Genomic DNA, 13,565 nt, shown 5'->3' on the forward strand with positions numbered 1-13,565 from the left:
CTAAATCTAAAATATCTTAAACTGTGTCCCAAAGATAAATGGAGGTCTTACTGGTTTGGAACGACATGAGGGTAAGTTATTAATGACATAATTTTCATTTTTGGGTGAACCAACCCTTTAAGGTGTGTATTGCACTTCAATAATGCGACTAAGTTAGGAATACTCCACATGTCTTAATTTGATTAGTGTTTACTTCGATTATGATTTGAGCCGGATTAAGGTAATCTAAAATCCCTGTTTCCATGGCAGATTCTTAATCAGAGTATTGTCTTAATTGTATTAAATTTGGAGTATTGTTCAGTATCATATGTACTGACTGAATGTTGTTCCTCACACAATTTTATTGTATGACTTTATAAAGCAGAAATCCAAAAACGCTGTGGTTGACAGTGAATTCAGAACAGGTAACGTCTCGGTTACGTATGGTAACCCTTGTTCCCTGAAGGAGGGTACGGAGTCGCCATGTCGGTGACTGACAAATATGGGATATCGCTTGGATAGACCAATCTACTTCGAGTGTAAACTAAAGGAGCCAATGCACATTGGCATGCAATTATTGCATCCAGCTGCCGTTGATCACTGCGTGAGTATAAGAAGGCAGCAGGTGCAATGCATACCAGGTTTTGGCTGAGGAGCCGAGACACCACTTGGTCTTTGAAGGGTGTAGTTTGAACCTTGGGCACGTAGCCAGGCAGGGGGCTTAAGATAACCTGGAAGTCAGCCAGCCCGAAAAAATAGGCACAAATCGTCGACAGAAAATGCATGCAGGTTCCCCCTCTTGATGGAGGCCAGTGCAAGCAAGAGCAGAGTTTTCAATGCAAAGAAACTTTTAGCTCAACTGCTTGCAAAGTCTCAAATGGGCCCTGCTGTAGTGATTTAGTGATTTAGCACTAGAGTCAGGTCCCAAGAGGGTATAGAGGGGGGCCGGGAAGGATTTAACCTCCTGGCCCCTCTAAGGAACCTGACAATGAGGTCATGCTTACCCAAAGACTTCCCATTCACGGGGTCATGGTATGCAGCAATAGCAGCAACCTGGACTTTGAGGGTGGAGGGAGACAGCTTTCGTTCCAGCCCTTGCTGCAAAAAGGACAGCATGACTGCAATCGGGCATCTTTGGGGGTCTTCTCGGCGAGAAGAACACCACTCAACGAACAGGTTCCACTTCAAGGCATAAGCGTGTCTCGTAGACGGTGCTCTTGCCGAAGTGATGGTGTTCACTACCTCTTGGGGTAGGTCAACTAGAACCTCCGCATCCCGTCCAGGGACCAGACATGAAATTTCCAAAGTTCTGGATGCCGGTGCCAAATGGTGCCCCATCTCTGAGTCAGTAGATTCTTCCTCAGAGGAATTGGCCAAGGAGGGGCTGTCACGAGGAACACTAGTTCAGGGAACCAGGTCCGCGTGGGCCAATAAGGCGCTACTAGAAAGACTTGCTCCTTGTCCTCCCGGACTTTGCACAGTGTCTGTGCGAGAAGGCTCACTGGGAGAAATGCATAATTGCGTAGGTCCCACGGCCAGTTGTGTGCCAGTGTGTACATGCCGAGAGTTCCATCGATCAGGGAGTAGAACAACTGGCAGTGAGAGGTCTCTGGAGAAGCAAACAGGTCTACCTGAGCGGCTCCGAACCATTCGCAACTCTCCGTGCCCTCCTGGGACCCAGAGAGGGATAAAATTGCTCTCCCGTCGAGATTTCCAGATTCTCCGCCTGGCCCTCCTCCAGGGGTGGGAGAATTGCCTTCACCATCCCCCAGAAAGCAGCTACCTCTCTTTGGGTCATCCATCCTGGGGCCTCTTTCTCTACTGCTCACTGCCAGGTTTGATGGGGGCCAGGACGGGAGGGGCAGCCTGCCTGCACCCAGCTCTACGGCACCACTTGGAGGCTGCTGAAGATGTGTCGCGTGAGCGGGGGCGGATGCAGGGGGCTGCCCTCGGTGACGAGCAGGCTGGGGCACTGCGGCCAGTGGGCGAGTGGAGGCAGCAGCTGCCCACCGGTGCAGGATGTGTTGGATCACCTCAGACTGCCTCTGGGCATCCGAGAAATGCTGGGCAAAGCTCTCGACTGGGTCGCCGAAGAGGCCAGTCTGGGACACAGGGGCATTGAGAACCTGGACCTTGTCGATGTCCCTCATGTCTGCCAGACCCAGCCAAAGATGGCGCCCCTGGACCACTAATGTGGACATTGCACGACCCAGTGAACTCGCGGTGACCTCTGTCGCTCAAAGCACAAGGTCAGTGGCGGTTCAGAGTTCTTCCAGAAGCGCTGAATCGTGACCACCCTCGTGCAGGTCCTTCAGTGCCTTAGCCTGGTGCACCTGCAGTAACGCCATGGCGTGTAAGGTGGAAGCAGCTTCACCGCAAGCCGCATAGACACTGCCGGTCAGACTAGATGAGTGCCTACAGGCCTGGGAAGGAAGCACCGGGTCTCCACGTCAGGAGGAGGTGGAATTAGGACACAATTTTGCAGCTGCCGCCCGCACCACCGACGGGATTCCCGAATACCCCTTCGCTGCACCGTCATTGAGGGTGTTGAGGGAGGAGCCCACCGGCCGGCTTCTGGCAGTAAAAGCAGCAAAACAACATATTAGAATCATTTCTGAAGAACCATGTGATACTGAAGACTGATGTAATGATGATGAAAATTCAGCTTTAATCACAGAGATAAATTACATTTCAAAATATCTGTAACAGAAAAACTATTTTTAACTTCAATATTTCATATTATTATTTTTACTGTATTTTTGATCACAATCAATAAATAAATAATCGTAATGATTTCAAACATTTGACCGCCAGTGTATGTAAAAATAATGCATGTGAAATAGCAAATAATTTTTTTATTGTAGCCTAATATAAATTTCCTAATCACGGCACTTGAAAGTGAAAGACTTCTGATTTACAATGTTCAAGAGTAAGTTTGAGAATGATACTTTAGGCCAACATATTATCAATATATTAATGATATATTTGGCCTACAAATATTGCAGAATTTTTGCATCGTATTTAGCTACTTACCTTACCTCAGCTCGCATTTAAGTGCCGCGCAGCTCACCTCTGTTAACAGTAAATCCCCCCTTCTTCCCTTTGATTGGATATTTCAAACATTTTGACATTGACGAGTGCTTTTGAGCCACTGCACTGAGCCAAAGCACGCTAAATTAATTACAGTTTTTGACTCAAGTGGCCCACGCAGGCTTTTTGCTTGGGCTAAGTACATTTACTATAGTTCATTTATATATATTTATGAAATGGGCCGGCCCACGTTGTACAGCAGCCCAACGAGACAATTTGTGAATTTTGCTAGAATTGCCAGATGCCCAATCCGCCCATGGATCTGTGGTAAAATACAACCCATTCTCACTCCAAAGGCGTCAAAAACCGAAGCATGGTCAAGCGCCCCTAGCGTCACTTTTATGACGCCAAATGTGCCTCTCGGCGTCGAATATCGAAGCACTACGACCTTCATTGCTTTCAGTGGGAAACTTTTGGCGTCAGAATTCGACACGACGAGGACATGAGATGTTTATCGTTATGAAATCACGTTCAAGAAGTCTCATTCAGCACACATCGCGATACTTGCTATCAGTTCCACAGTTTGGGTGAGTAGTCGTATATACGCTCTTTTAATGCCTTTTATAAATGTATTCTGTCTTATTTATTAATCAGATTAGTGCCATATGTTTAATGGCTGTATCATATCGGTCATCCGCGGCTGTCTTTGAGTTTCATTGCGTTTAAATAAATGAACACAGCTGCTAATTAGTGTGATTAAACTATATCTGTCACCTGACGTGCCATAGACCTTCAATCCGTTTTATATTATTATTAATTTCAGGATCAATGATGTAAGTTGTATTTGTAGTAAAATCATGGTAATCACGACTCTTACAATAGTAATAAATGAAATGTGAAGTTAAAACAGTAAACAGGACATTAGTAACTGTAACTGTAGTTTTACTATGGTATATTAATAATCAATACAACAATACAATAATCACCAAATCAGCTGTTTGTATCACTGTAATGTTAGTGTTTTTATGTGCTTTTATATGACAGATATCACAGTAATCATATGTTCTGTACCATGCTTTTAATACCTTTTAATGTAAATCCCCCCCCCAAAAAAAAAAAATTAAAAAATTAAAAATAAATAATAAAACATGCATTTTTCCATTTTGCAGTTCATTCATATCAGTTTATATTTAAATATATATTTATATATATTTATTATATCTAAATATTTTGCTCACAGATCATTATTAACATTCTGTATATAATTCAATTTTATTTTCTTCCCCTTTTTTTATTTTTTTGTATATTTTTAGCTGAAAAGACGTAAAGGAAGCCCAGTGGTGTTTCTGGAGAGCTATTCCTTCAGAAATGGAGAAGACAGAAAGCTGCGGAGGCAGATATTTGCAGCAGTAAGTCTGTGATAGTTTGTCCCTTTTATCAAACATTCCTGCTGTTATAGATTGTACAGCATTTGTTGTTTCTTAAACTGTTGCACTGTCCAAATACCCACACTTGCCATCTTTGCACTTGACCACTTGATTACTTATTTGACGTCTTTCCTGTATTTGGCCTAGTGTTCAAGTGAGCATGATGACCACAAGTGTGTGTCGAACTTTTCATGACCTGATGACTGTGTTTCCCAATCCTGGTCCTGGAGAACCCCAGCACTGCATGGTTTTGGTGTCTCTCTTATCTGACAAACACACTTTTGAGGTCTTGGAGTCTTCACTGATGAGCTGATGAGTTGAATCAGGTGTGTTTGATCAGGGAGACATCTCAAATGTGCAGTGTTGGGCTTCTCCAGGACCAGGATTGGGAGCCACTGCCTTATGGGACACAGGTTTAGTGTGTGTTAAGGACGCTGTGCTTTGGCATTATTAAGACCGGGCAAAGTCTCGTTCACACACTGTCACGTACACACACTCTCAAGTGGCCAAGACTGCAAGTGTGGGTATCTGGACAGGGTCAAAGTCTTAAAAATGATCCCTAAACACAGTCGCACATCACAGTCTTAATAATCCAGTTTAACACTTGTATGATATTGTACAAGCCCCAGGACGGTCTCATCTGACACTATCAAAAGAATTCATATGACTATAGCTTGCTATTAATTACTTGCTTTCTTGCTTTACTTGCTTAATTATACAGCATCTTTACAGAGGTGTAATGTACAAGTTGCACGTAATTAATAATATTTCCTTCCTTCTGTCTTACAGGATTTTTTTGAGATAATGCTGTTCTTCTTTTTCAGGTCTGAAATATCAAGCTCAACAGCTCACTCAAGAGCCAACCCTCACAAACCTTCCTAAAAACTAAAAGAGCTATTACTGAGTCTCAGCGAATCTTGCCATGATCAGCTCTTCCCAGGTACATTTGTTTAGAATATTTTTTAATCAACATTTACTCATCAAATGCTCTGGTCTTAATCTTATTTTAAATTAACTTAATTATGTTTAATGAGCAATGTTAATTGCACAAGGAGTAAGTAGAGATTATCTTGTTTCACAGAAGAGAAGGAAGACCAAGGAAATGATTTGCTCAGGATGAGAAATGAAGATGGCCATCTTGTGCTCAAACAAACAGAAGTCCTCTGGTATGTGTGTGTTGAAGCAATGCTGTGTTATACAACATTTTATGATGATCTCTCACAGAACTGGTCATGTCAGCCTTGATTTCTTTTTATACTATTACAATTACAGCATGTTAGCAAAGTGTGACTGGACATTTTTAATATGTTTTTAAAAACACACCACCTGTTTTAAGAGTAGACAAGTCTCATGAAATTGGTTTAGTTGATATAAACACCAATGTACATTTATTTCATTGTTTTCTAAATGTTATGTTATAAATTGTGAATTGATAGTTGATTGGTTCGAAGCCAGGCCTTGCACTGCACAGACTAAAACACGTTTGTGAGAGAAGTCAGGAACTTTGGAGAAAGATTCTAGAGGAAGAAAACACATTTACTGCAACAATAGATGAATTCTAGAGTCTCTGAGAAGTACACATGCTAATGCAGTCTCATGAGCAAGACCTTTGCCTCTGTAACTTTTTTCTTAATTCTTGCAGAATGACATTTTTATTGCAGTATTTTAATTTTTACAGATGATCTCATCAGCCATATGAGGGGTTTTGATCAAGTGATGCTCTTGAAAGGACTGAAAGAAGAGGATGTGGTAAATTCTCTTCAGAGAAAAAGCTTCTCAAAAGGTCTAAAAGCAGCTTGAAGAATGGTAAGTGTACAGTACTACAAGGGTCATAGTTGCTCACCCTGCTAAAATCACACAGAACATAAGCTGAACTCTCTGTCCATTAAACAACTTCATCTGGATTGCTTGTTTCACTTTGACCAGGTCTGGGATCTTAGGACTGAGAGATCCTCTGGCTGAGAGAAGCTACACCACATCAGTGCTGGATATCAACCACAAACTGTTTCCAGACACGAGAGAAGAAGAACACGATGGGGAGATGAAACCAGTTTAGATCTGATGATGGGAATCATTATTTTCTGAAACCGTATCACATGTCTTATATGTATCACATGATCTGTATCACAGTTGACTGGATGGGACTGTGTGACTTTTAAGGACATTTCATCACTCATCTGTGAGAACTGATTTATATATGAGGTTAATGTATTTTTGATGATAATTATTTTCATTGAATCTTATTTGTCTTGATGCTACTTTATCAACTTTATAGTCTATGCTTCAATAAAATGAAAATGCTGAATATTGTGTTCTGAAGATTCTTGGTAAATACATAATTTTACTAGGTAGGCTCATATGTGTTTATTTTAGACTTGGAAAAACGACATATTAATTATTGGGATTATTTTTTATTTAAGACATAAACATTTTTGATCGGATTAATAACATCTGGGACATCAGTACACCAGAAAGTAATTTTTTTATATTTTAGTAACAAATATGCAAATTTTTTGTGAAATAAAGGGAGTTACGAGATTAATTATTCTGCATTACAAGATGGTGCCATGGGCTTTATTGTTACAAACACTTGAGGGATAACTGAGAATGTAGCAGGAATGATCAACGTGGATCTAGTAATGCATTAAAACCAAGAGCACACACATTACTGATGTCCAGCACCTGAGGAGCAAGATACAGTGAGGGTGAGGAGGACATTTTTACACTGATTTTTGCTAATTAGTTATATATATATATATATATATATATATATATATATATATATATATATATATATATATATATATATATATATATATAAATTAATATTCTTAGCACTGCATGAATTTGTCCTTGTGTAATAGTGAAGTATCACAATGTGTATACACTGTCCTTGATTACTGCTTTACAGTGGGGAATAGATAAAGGCAAGTTGTTGCAGGTTCATCCATTATATTTCTTGCCATTTACTTAAAAAATCAAAGAAATAATCTATTATTTTCATTATTAAATCATTTCTTTCTAATTTTTCCATGTTTCATCAGATGGCCTCACAATGTCCTGTCAAAAGGTATAATAGCAATGATGTAAGAATTAGAAAACAGAGGACTGTGAAAACTGTCAGATATAAATGTGACTCAGCTCAGTTTGTTGTCCATGATGAGGAGAATACATATATGTAGGTTTTACTGCCCTTCTACCCCCAGGGGCCCAGTAGCACCCCCCGGAAGAGCCCAAAACTGTACATTTCAAATGGCTGTAAATCAGAGTGCAATTAACATACTAAAGAGGAAATGGGCAGGATTATTACTTATGCTATGCTGATAAAATAATGTTGAGCTCAGTTTTCAGAAATAAATGGAAAGCTGGCATAAAGGCATTTTAAATATTGCTCACTGTAAAATACCACATTTCAGCCTGCCTCTCAAATATATCATGGAGGTTTGCACAATGAACATATTTAGATGTCCAGTTTTCCTTAAAATAAATAATTTATTTCGTTTCGTTAATAAAAAGTTTTAAACTTCATTACCCACAAGCCTCCGTCGTTCTACCTATGGAAAGGCAACACTAGGGGGCTGTTTTTTGTAGTTCATTGAAGTTATGCTTAGGGTTAGGAATAGGATCTCGCTAAAGATGTCATTTTTCTCAAGATAGCAACACTTCATTGTTGACTTAATATATTACTAATGTGATGATAGCAGCAAAACATACTTTTCAACATGATGCGCTGTTTAATATGGGTTAAAAGATAGTCCAACCACAGACTGTCCTGAAAATTCATAGCCAATGACATCAAAGCTGAGCAGCGGTGTCACACTTCCTCATCCATTTATGACCGATGTCTTTCGTTTTTCGGCTGAAGGGATAGATTCGGTTAACAATAGATTAAGCTTGCTACTTATTAGATTATGTTTTATTAACGTCTTCACCTTCCTCCGTTGTTCAACTTGAAAAAAATTGGGCAATATTGATGTGCACATGCCCAATATGTCTTAAATATAAGACACATTTTTAAGATTTTTATTTATTTTTTGACCAAAGACAAATATATTTACTAATCAAATGATGTGCTTCTAAAATTTACATTGTATATTACATTGTGTTTTAAAGTTAAAATTGTTCACATTTGTGTTTCTGTGATTTACCATTCTCTACCATTTGAACTCTAGGAATAAAAACAGAAATTATAAATGAATGAATGAATGAATGAACAAATAAATACATAAAGCATAATGAACATGCATATTTTTGTAAGGATCTTCCATTATTTATTGATATGTCAAACTCATTTAAAGACAACATGCCCAAATTACTACACTGCATCCTCTGTCACCAAGCTCGTTTTTGCCACCATAAAGAATAAAAAGGCAGTTATGTTGTAAACATTAACTATTTTCAGTATGCAAATGAAAATGCTTTTATTAAAATACAAAACAGTAAATACAGTATGTCTTTCAGAGAACACTGGAAAAAGATAAATTATTTTAAAAATTAAATTGACCAAAATGTTATACAACACAATGTAAATGTTTCAAACTCACAAAAAACACCATGAAGACATAAATGTCAAGTGTGCAATATCATCTATAAAACTCTATCAGCACAGCATCAAATAAACACTGATTGTCTGAACAATGAAAGACAGAGAAAGTGTTCAGGAAAACAAACACCTGCTAGCTTTGACATAACATCATGATTTCACTTCATGACTGGAGCTAGGGGATGACTGTGTATGAATATCTCCTTTACTAAAACTCTTAATTAAAGTCTAAAAAGTTTACTGTATGAAGCTTGAAAAAGAGAACAAAATGCTTTATCAATACGAAAAATACTATGTTTAACTATTGTTTTCATCACTGGTTCTGTAATGTATTCATTATGAGCTTATAATTAAAACAAAGTTACATCTTCTGCAAAAATCAAACCACTGCAAAGTCTAATCACTGATCCAGGGACCATTTCTGTGTGTGCGGGGGAAAAAGAGTTAACGAGGTGAGTCCTTGTGCATGATGGAGAACTAGCATTATCTGCAAAAAATCCTGTAAGACAGAAGGAAGGAAATATTATTAATTACGTGCAACTTGTACATTACACCTCTGTAAAGATGCTGTATAATTAAATGTTAAATGCATCCATTATTGAAAGCAAGTAATTAATAGCAAGCTATAGTCATATGAATTCTTTTGATAGTGTCAGATGAGACCGTCCTGGGGCTTGTACAATATCATACAAGTGTTAAACTGGATTATTAAGACTGTGATGTGCGACTGTTTAGGGATCATTTTTAAGACTTTGACCCTGTCCAGATACCCACACTTGCAGTCTTGGCCACTCGAGAGTGTGTGTACGTGACAGTGTGTGAACAAGACTTTGCCCGGTCTTAATAATGCCAAAGCACAGCGTCCTTAACACACACTAAACCTCTCCAATACTGCTCCGGAGCGCTATACAAAGCTTAGTGTATCCCATCATGCATCATGTTTTGGAATAAATCGTCAGACTTTTTGCCGAGATCTCACAAGAGGTCACGGAAAGCTGTCCAATGTACAGTATGTGAAATATTGATAATTAGATATTAAAAATCTCTGTAAACACATAAGTGTCCCATAAGGCAGTGGCTCCCAATCCTGGTCCTGGAGAAGCCCAACACTGCACATTTGAGATGTCTCCCTGATCAAACACACCTGATTCAACTCATCAGCTCATCAGTGAAGACTCCAAGACCTCAAAAGTGTGTTTGTCAGATAAGAGAGACACCAAAACCATGCAGTGCTGGGGTTCTCCAGGACCAGGATTGGGAAACACAGTCATCAGGTCATGAAAAGTTCGACACACACTTGTGGTCATCATGCTCACTTGAACACTAGGCCAAATACAGGAAAGACGTCAAATAAGTAATCAAGTGGTCAAGTGCAAAGATGGCAAGTGTGGGTATTTGGACAGTGCAACAGTTTAAGAAACAACAAATGCTGTACAATCTATAACAGCAGGAATGTTTGATAAAAGGGACAAACTATCACAGACTTACTGCTGCAAATATCTGCCTCCGCAGCTTTCTGTCTTCTCCATTTCTGAAGGAATAGCTCTCCAGAAACACCACTGGGCTTCCTTTACGTCTTTTCAGCTAAAAATATACAAAAAAATAAAAAAAGGGGAAGAAAATAAAATTGAATTATATACAGAATGTTAATAATGATCTGTGAGCAAAATATTTAGATATAATAAATATATATAAATATATATTTAAATATAAACTGATATGAATGAACTGCAAAATGGAAAAATGCATGTTTTATTATTTATTTTTAATTTTTTAATTTTTTTTTTTTTGGGGGGGGATTTACATTAAAAGGTATTAAAAGCATGGTACAGAACATATGATTACTGTGATATCTGTCATATAAAAGCACATAAAAACACTAACATTACAGTGATACAAACAGCTGGTTTGGTGATTATTGTATTGTTGTATTGATTATTAATATACCATAGTAAAACTACAGTTACAGTTACTAATGTCCCGTTTACTGTGTTTTAACTTCACATTTCATTTATTACTATTGTAAGAGTCGTGATTACCATGATTTTACTACAAATACAACTTACATCATTGATCCTGAAATTAATAATAATATAAAACGGATTGAAGGTCTATGGCACGTCAGGTGACAGATATAGTTTAATCACACTAATTAGCAGCTGTGTTCATTTATTTAAACGCAATGAAACTCAAAGACAGCCGCGGATGACCGATATGATACAGCCATTAAACATATGGCACTAATCTGATTAATAAATAAGACAGAATACATTTATAAAAGGTATTAAAAAAGCGTATATACGACTACTCACCCAAACTGTGGAACTGATAGCAAGTATCGCGATGTGTGCTGAATGAGACTTCTTGAACGTGATTTCATAGCGATAAACATCTCATGTCCTCGTCGTGTCGAATTCTGACGCCAAAAGTTTCCCACTGAAAGCAATGAAGGTCGTAGTGCTTCGATATTCGACGCCAAGAGGCACATTTGGCGTCATAAAAGTGACGCTAGGGGCGCTTGACCATGCTTCGGTTTTTGACGCCTTTGGAGTGAGAATGGGTTGTAAAATAATATTGTGTACTGCTGTAAACCTTTTTAAATAGCACTGTATCTGTACAGAAAATGTACAGATACAGTACATTTAATTAAGTTACAGATACAGTACATTTTATGAGTAAGATTCCTTTAAAATAAAATGCAGTAAGGGCCCAATCACATCAAGAAACATATCTAAAACAATAACTTGTGCTGTATGTTCTCTTGCATTTCAGTTCTCTTTCATTTAAGAATCATGTAGAATATACATGAAAAACAATGCTTTTTTCAGACTTAATATTTAGTGTAACAAAGATTTAATGTAGTTAAATTAAACTCACTATATTACATCAATCTGGCCTAATCCAACTCAAGACCAACTAATCCGACCCAATATAACTTACTTTGAATGAAATAAACCATGTGGAACAACTTTTTTTAAATTAAGTAAGAGTAATGAATTCATTGTTTTAGTGTAGATACAGCAGAAATAGGCATCAGGACAAGATAAAAACAAGAATCAAACATACTATCAAAATAATCACTATAGAGCCATAGTTGTCATTAACAATCATGACAGGAGTCTTTTGCCATGGCTGACTGAATACATCAAAGGAAGCATCTCCAATTGCTTAACAGGAGTTTCAATTTGTCAGTGTGTTTTGTGAGGCAATCTGGCAATGGAATTTATAGAGTTTATATTTTGCTGAGTGGTCGTTTGCAGTTGTCATCCGTGACAGAAAGCAGCAGTGTTGTCTGCCGTGCACAGCTCTCACACATGCTTCCTGCTTCTCTATTCCTTGTTTGTGTGCTTTAAAGTGAAATCAAGAATACATGTTGTGATGTAGAGCTACAATTTTGATTTATTAATACAAAAACTAATATTAAGGTAGGTTAAAACCCTGAACCCCATACACTGTGTAACGCTTGTCCAACCAGTCATGCTCTATAACCCATGCATCTATATGCTGCAGCTTGCCTACAAAATGGATCAAATAAGACATCAAGCTGGTTACTTGAATTGGTCAACAAAAATAATTCCTCCATCAAATTACTGTATAATTTTTGAATGGCTGAAAATTGTCATAATTTACTCTCAAGTTGTTCCAAACCTGTATGAAAGTATTGCTTCTGCTAAACACAAAAGATTTTGCTGATAGCCATTGATTTCAATTGTATTTTTTTTTCCATTGGTTGTCACCATTCTTCAAAATATCTTATTTTGTGTTTAGCAGAAGAAAGAAACTAGAAGAACTATCCTTTTAATAATTGTAACAGTATTCATTTATTACATTGCTGTTTCACTTGGATATGAGCAAACATGACTACAGACCTGATATATAAACAATACATCTAAATATTAAGATTAACTTGATTAATATTCATAGGTCAGGCCTCTGTCATTTTGAGGCGATGGCACATACTGTACAGTATGTAGCCAATTGAGGATGTCTTGGCCCACTTTGCAAAAACAGTTAAGTTAGCCATAAGGGATGCTTTCATGTAAGAGATACATTCATCAAAACATCATGCTTCATGCAATGGCATATTCCTGGGTGTTTTGAACCCTCACTGAATTCTCAAAGGAAACCCAGGCAGTTTTTTTTGTGCATTCTGTAAATAGTGCTCCATAAAGTTTCAATAGCTAAAGCTCTTTATGAGTCATAATAGCTCAGTCTGAATCAGAATGAACAGCTTCAAAAGAAATATATGCACAAATAAGGTGACCTACAATATTAGTACATTCACAGTCTTGACTGAGTTTCTGTACAAGGAGAATTTCTAAATGTTTAATATGACGAGTCAAAGCATGAACTAATTTATCACACTACTCACTCTTTCCACTTTGGATTGCTTACTGAACAGATTTCATCAGTAGAAATATTCATTAATCTATGACAAGCTGAAGCCTTATGCTCTGATCTCTATCAGCTCAGAGAAACAGCATTGCATGATTTTACCATCTTTCATGGTTGGAAATAGATCTAATGTCTTTAATGTCAGTTTCAGCTGATCTGAGGATATCTTGTGCATTCAAAGTAGAGAAAAA

At 37.9% G+C, this 13,565-nt stretch overlaps 2 long non-coding RNA genes across 2 annotated transcripts in view; one reads left to right on the forward strand and one right to left on the reverse strand.

Annotated features, from left to right (window-relative positions):
- The window catches only part of LOC127977625 (uncharacterized), a 91,775-nt gene extending 84,647 nt beyond the window's left edge, over window positions 1-7,128 (forward strand). Inside the window, exons 3-6 of the long non-coding RNA XR_008158271.1 lie at window positions 5,261-5,376; window positions 5,518-5,602; window positions 6,115-6,242; window positions 6,363-7,128. This is a non-coding gene — a long non-coding RNA (uncharacterized LOC127977625). The remainder of the gene's footprint in view (window positions 1-5,260; window positions 5,377-5,517; window positions 5,603-6,114; window positions 6,243-6,362) is intronic.
- Window positions 1-11,531, reverse strand: part of LOC127977626 (uncharacterized) — a 91,737-nt gene extending 80,206 nt beyond the window's left edge. Inside the window, exons 1-2 of the long non-coding RNA XR_008158272.1 lie at window positions 11,292-11,531; window positions 10,468-10,563 (exon numbers count right to left, since the gene is read on the reverse strand). This is a non-coding gene — a long non-coding RNA (uncharacterized LOC127977626). The remainder of the gene's footprint in view (window positions 1-10,467; window positions 10,564-11,291) is intronic.
- Window positions 11,532-13,565: the final 2,034 nt, after the last annotated feature.

The sequence above is a fragment of the Carassius gibelio genome, chromosome B18 (genome assembly GCF_023724105.1).
Source record: "Carassius gibelio isolate Cgi1373 ecotype wild population from Czech Republic chromosome B18, carGib1.2-hapl.c, whole genome shotgun sequence".
Classification (NCBI taxonomy): domain Eukaryota; kingdom Metazoa; phylum Chordata; class Actinopteri; order Cypriniformes; family Cyprinidae; genus Carassius; species Carassius gibelio.